This window comes from Phalangium opilio, unplaced genomic scaffold (genome assembly GCF_054372755.1).
Source record: "Phalangium opilio isolate 3A_F unplaced genomic scaffold, DU_Popi_V2 ptg000021l_1, whole genome shotgun sequence".
In the NCBI taxonomy this organism is placed as follows: domain Eukaryota; kingdom Metazoa; phylum Arthropoda; class Arachnida; order Opiliones; family Phalangiidae; genus Phalangium; species Phalangium opilio.
In genome coordinates this window covers 1,160,879-1,167,490 of record NW_028324153.1, presented here as the reverse complement: position 1 = coordinate 1,167,490, position 6,612 = coordinate 1,160,879, and the positions used below count along the sequence as shown (strand labels likewise).

The 6,612-nt window shown below is 39.2% G+C and overlaps 1 non-coding gene across 1 annotated transcript; it reads left to right on the top strand.

Moving 5' to 3' along the window:
* The first annotated feature begins 5,827 nt into the window (after positions 1-5,827).
* TRNAQ-CUG (transfer RNA glutamine (anticodon CUG)) lies at positions 5,828-5,899 on the top strand. Its single transcript has one exon. It is a non-coding gene; the product is annotated as a tRNA-Gln (tRNA).
* The last annotated feature ends 713 nt before the right edge of the window (positions 5,900-6,612 follow it).

Sequence of the window (6,612 nt, the reverse complement as noted above, 5' to 3'; positions counted from 1 at the left end):
TACATGCCGTTGTTGGAGGGGAATATTCGGGATTTGATTCCAGCCGTTGGGGGCTTCTAAAATCTGGGATTTGATCACCTGCCGTTGGGAGCTTCTAATATCTGGTATTTGATCACCTGCCGTTGGGTGCTTCTAAAATCTGGGATTTGATCACCTGCCGTTGGGGGCTGCTAATATCTTAGATTTGAAACCTGCCTTTGGGGGCTGCAAAATTCTGGGATTTGATCACGTCCCGTTGGGGGCTGCTAATATCTTGGATATTAAACTTGCCGTTGGGGGCTGGAAATATCTGGAATTTGATACCTGCCGTTGGGAGCTGGAAATATCTAGGATTTGATTCTTGCCTGTGGGGGCTTAATTCTACAGGGCCGGAAGGCACTTGTAGATATGACTTGACACCCTTCCGTAATGTTAAAGCATTTTTTAAGGCAATTGAGACAGGCCATACGGAAAAACTATAGCGAAGTTTGTTTTCGGAATACTTCTAAATTAACGAGCATTTCTTAAATGAGAAACTTACCTGTTTTGTTATTTAATTAATGAATTCTAATTTTTGTAATTTAACTAATTAAGATAGTACGTCAAAAAATTACTTTTCGGTCAGAAGTCAGCCTAACCTTCTAGCGCGTTCAAAGTCATTTCCCCTTTTTCGTTCTCGTTGATAACTAGAACGGCCTAGGTTTTTGCGTGCTAACAAGTTACGTTGATATATTTCAAACGATTGCTTTTATGTGGAAAATTCCTTATTTCATAGCAGACGACAGTAAGGCAACTAGAATTAATTACTTTGGTATTTTGTCCGAGCTTGAACACCTTTGATTGGATTTGCTAATTATCTATAACACCCTTAAGAACAAATACATTGATATCAGGTCCAAAAAATTAATTCAAGTAAATAATTACAGTTAATAGAGGTTTTTATATCTTTTGAAGTAAATTTTTCGACGTTCTTTACGGCCTAGGCTTGAGTTGTATAGACTAATGGCACCCCATGTTATTTCCCCATAGTGCTTAATAGAGTCTAAGCCAGAGGGCTGCCATTACCCTATTTTAGTAATTATAGTCTCGTATAGTGTCTTTCCTCTTTGAAGATTATTAAAAAGGCTGATTTTTTTGAGGTTTCATTGCGAGTGGGTCAGTGGACCGCGGCAAGGATGTGATTAGTAGGGGTTCAGGATGTGTATAAGCAGGTAAAGTAAATGAGGTTAACTTGGGAGGTGACGGACGGGGTGTGGGGGTCAAGTCACCTCCGGCGGACACGGGGCAGTCGGCACCCTATAGGGTAGGATCGCCGACATGTGTCTTATTCCCTCAAACTTTGCCGCCCAGACGCTTGGCTTACAGGAGTGCGTCACTCTCCCGGCACAAAAGGCTGATTTCCGGCTCTCATTTGTTTTGGAATCCTGTATATAGTCTGCTCAAGTTTATGCGAGAAACATAGCCTAACCGGGTTAACCCTAGGTTTTTTATGCTGTATTTACCGTGGGCGCTTCCAATTTGATGTAAAAAATGGCATACCTATTCAAATTATTAAGGTGTTGAAATAAAGATAGTGCTTTTCACCCTGTAAAAAGATCGAAAACTTCAAAATACTACTGGTAAGATGACAAAAAGTTGAATATGTTTTCCCTACGGCAGTTAAAAGAGTCGTGGTGTTTACGTTAGCGCAGTTTAACTATTTGTTACCAACAGTGGATTTTGTTATTTCATAAATATAAGTAACAGTGGTGCTGATTAATCCAGGAGGACAGTGTCGTTATAAATAATTTCCATGTTTAAATCAGCGCAGATTTTTCCAACGTAACCACGTCAGCAACGGAGGGTTACGTTGTTCGCTATCTCCACAGTTCACAGTGCCGTTTGTTTATTTGTCTAAATTGCTATGAATTGTTTAGGTATTTAATTTAATTACGGTTATTGAAGCCAAAGTTGCTAAACTATAGAATCACATCATTCATTAACATATGTTAGAGATGATCTTTATGTTACCGCAAATTTAGCACGTGGTATGATAAAAATTTAACACATTGTGTTGGCAAGAATGAAAAACTCTTCTAAACTTTACAATTAATGTGATTTGAAACTCATTTTATAAGATAAATCAACACTGCCAAAACTCAATCCTTCATTAATTTCAACTTAATTAAGTATAATTAACGTGAATTTAAATATGAAATATACATATTTGGATGTGAACTCGAGTAACTTTGAAATAAAATACTTAATTAAGATTAAAACTGCACAAGCTGTTAGTATAGCCCCATGTTTTCTATCTCATACTTACTTAATTTAAATTATCTTTAAAGTACATTAATAGGCGCAAAATTCGAAAGTTTAAGGTAAAATAAGATTCAAAACCCACTAAAAATTGCAATTAAGGTTAAGTATATATTGTAAGTCATTTATAACCTAAATGTACACTGCCGAAACACAATCCTACGTCAATTTTAACTCAATTAAATATAATTAACGTGAAATTAAACCAAAAATATTCATTTTTTGGATTAAAAGCTCAAATAACTTTTAAATAAACTGTTTAATTAAGATTGAAACTACCCAAGCCGTTGGAAAATCCCAATGTTTTCTATTTCACACTTCAGTTAATTTCAACTATGTTTAAAGTACATTAATTGGCGCGAAATTCAAAAGTTTAGGGTAAAATAATGACTGGCAAAAATGGTAAACTTCACTAAACGTTGCAATTTGAATCGAACCCATTAATTTTACAATAATTTGAATCGAACCCATTAATTTTACAATAATTCGAATCGAACCCATTAATTTTACAATAATTCGAATCGAACCCATTAAATTTACAATTATTCGAATTGAACCCATCACATTTACTGTTATTCGAATTGAACCCATTACATTTACAATAATTCGAATTTCCCCCTGCTGTGTTGGTCTATACATTAGGGTAGTTTTCAACGTCAGAAGTTGTAGGTTTTTTACAGACGGCTTAAATGTGTGTACCTTATCGTGCTTCATGGCGTACGCGCGCAAGTTTGCTTAAACGTTGATGGTGCCCATTTTGAACAATTTTTGTAGAACAATGTAATTGGGTTTCATTCGAATTATTGTAAAAGTAATGGGGTTCGATTCGAATTATTGTAAAATTAATGGGTTCGATTCGAATTTTTGTAAAATTAATGGGTTCGATTCGAATTATTGTAAAATTTAAGGGGTTCGATTCGAATTATTGTAAAATTTAAGGGGTTCGATTCGAATTATTGTAAAATTTAAGGGGTTCGATTCGACTTATTGTAAAATTTAAGGGGTTAGATTCGATTTATTGTAAAATTTAAGGGGTTCATTCGAATTATTGTAAAAGTAATGCGTCTAATTGAAATAAAGAATAAAAGACTGGTCAGTTACCAGTACATCTGAACAAACAAGTAACCGATATCTGAGCTACTTTCCTTACCTTTAATTACAATCATTAATAAAAACTAAGAAATTAACGCTTTTGGCCGTTTAACACGTTCACGGTCTTCCATTAGGTTTGAACTTATTTCGATCATTGCCTTATGTTCAATAATCGAAAACAAATGGGTCAAAACCACAATACTAGTGCTATAATTCTGCAAGAGTTCCTTGTTTTTCGGCCTACTTACCCCAAAACGTCATAGGACATTTCGGACTCCTTTTGACCCAAGGAACATGCCTGTTAATTTGTGCCAGACTTTCCAGAAACACCCTGTATAGCGAAACTTCAAATTACAATTCATATTCTCTAATGTATAACATTTGATCCCTATAATCTTTGTTTCCACGGTGGCTTCCATACACATTCTTGCGAACTAGGGTAGACTTCAGTCCAGAAATGTAATTTAAAGAAGTCACTTTTCCTCCAGTTGCATATTTTATTTGAGAAAATAAGCTTTCGATGTAACTGCCATTAATTCTGATTGGTGATAAGAAGTGAGTGGGATACCTTAGGAAAAAGTCCTTCACCAAGTATTTGAGACCAAAAACTGAAATTCTTAATAAATCCCAAGTTTGCCAAGAGAGAAATCTTTCTTGACGAGGGCTTTTGAAATTATAATCAGGCCTATCTGAAAGTTTTCCAAAATCCATTCTTCAAAATAACTGTATCCCATATAGATTGATTTCATAACTTCAGACACCTCACTGTCAATAATTTTCTTGGCCAAAAAACCATATTCAAAAGGCTGATTACAGGCTCTTAAGAACTTGTAAGCCTCCATGGATTGTTCTCTACTTTCTTTTGATCCCTTCTCTCCTATGGCGTATTCATACAATTCACAAAGAACGTCATCTTGCTGCCGAAGACCGAACTGTCCTTAAAGTTATTTTCTTACTAACGAAATTGTTCAACAATCTAAAAAAAATTAAATCTATTTGGTTTGGAACCTTTCGGACAAATCTTTCAAAAACTATGAGTCTTTTGAGAGAAGAAAGGTTTATGGTATCGGTTCTATTTCATCCGCGAAAAACATTAATCTTTAAAGGCGAAGTGGGTGTTGGCCGGTGGCAGGCGAAGAAGATGTTGGCGATGCAGTAGCGGGCGAAATGGGTGCTGGCGATACGGTGGCAGGCGAAGAAGATCTTGGCGATGCGGTGGCAGGCCAAGAAGATGTTGGCGATGCGGTGGCAGGCCATGAAGATGTTGGCGATGCGGTGGCGGGCGAAATGGGTGTTGGCGATCCGGTGCCAGGCGAAATGGGTACTGACGATCCGGTGCCAGGCGAAGAAGATGTTCGCGATCCTGTGGCAGGCGGAAAGATGTTGGCGATCCTGTGGCAGGCGAAAAGATGTTGGCGATCCTGTGGCAGGCGAAATGGGTGCTGGCGATCCGATGGCAGGCAAAATGGGTGCTGGCGATCTGGTAACAGGCGAAGAAGATGTTGTCGATGTGGTGGCAGGCGAAGAAGATGTTGTCGATGTGGTGGCAGGCGAAATGGGTGTTAGCGATCCGGTGGCAGGCGAAATGGGTGCTGACGATGCGGTGGCAGGCAAAATGGGGGCTGGCGATCCGATGGCAGGCGGAGAAGATGTTGGCGATCCGGTGGTAGGCAAAATAGGTGCTGTCGATCCAGTGGCAGGCAAAATGGGGGCTCTCGATCCGGTGGCAGGCGTAAAAGATGTTGGCGATCCGGTGGCAGGCGAAATGGGTGCTGGCGATCCGGTGGCAGGCAATGAAGGTGTTGGCGGTCCGATGGCAGGAAATGAAGGTGTTGGCGGTCCGATGGCAGGAAATAAGGTGTTGGCGGTCCGATGGCAGGCGAAATGGGTGTTGGCGATGCGGTGGCAAGCGAAATGTGTCTTGGCAATCGGGTGGCACGCAAAATGGGTGCTGGCGATGCGGTGGCAGGCAAAGAAGATGTTGGTGATGCGGTGGCAGGCGAAATGGGTGCTGGCGATGCGGTGGCAGGCGAAATGGGTGTTTGCGATCCGGTGGCAGGCAAAATGGGTGCTGGCGATCTCTCTTAAAAAACTCAGTATTACCACGTATCTATGGTGAAGTAGTTATCACGTCCGCCTAACACGCGGAAGATCCCAAGTTCGAACCCTGGTAGATACACGTTTTAACAATCTTGATAGGACATAATTTAGCAAGATCTGTTGTGTTACCACGTATCTATGGTGTATTGGTTATCACTCAAGTTCCCCCTGTAAGAGCACGGATCATTGCATTTATTTTAGTTAAATAGACTTTACGGTTAGGAACAAGGGGGAATAGCTCAGTGGTAGAGCATTCGACTGCAGATCGAGAGGTCCTTGGTTCAAACCAGAGTTCCCACTGTAACAGCACGGATCATTGCCTTTATTTTAGTTAATTAGTCATTACGGTTATAAACAAGAGGGAATAGCTCAGTGGTAGAGCTTTCGACTCTGGATCGAGAGGTCCTTGGTTCAAACCAGAATTCCCCCTGTAACAGCACGGATCATTGCCTTTATTTTAGTTAATTAGTTATTACGGTTATGAACAAGAGGGAATAGCTCAGTGGTAGAGCATTCGACTGCAGATCGAGAGGTCCTTCGTTCAAACCAGTTCCCCCTGTAACAGCACGTATCATTGCCTTAATTTTAGTTAATTCGACATTCACACCTTTCTTGGTCGTAGCCTTGAACATTAAACGAAAAATCCTTAATAAGCTTGATATTGTTCTTAACAGCAGCGTAATATTTTTCGGTTCCGGATGTTTCTACATTGAGATTGATTTACAGTTAAAATTAGGGACTTAACGGGGTAAAATATTATAGGATTAGAAACTTGGAACAGTTTGCAATTTAAAATTATCGGATCATCAAATTCCAAGCCGACTTGAAGGATGGTCAAAGTGCCAAATCGTAATTAGTTTTATTACAATTAGAATTAAATTGTTTATAATGTGAAATGGTCATGGAAACCGACCGATAATCCTTACGATGAACATTTAAAACATTTCCCTAAATGCAACTTTATCAGAGGTGGGCCTACTAAAAACATACCCTTTACCATTGATGAAACAAAGACGCACACCAAAAATATAAAAATCAAGACCGAAGAAAAAACACCTGAAAAACCACAAGAAAACACGGAAGAAATACATTGTATCATATATTTAAAGTCAAAACTAAAGATCTCGAAAGATTAGTTTTGGA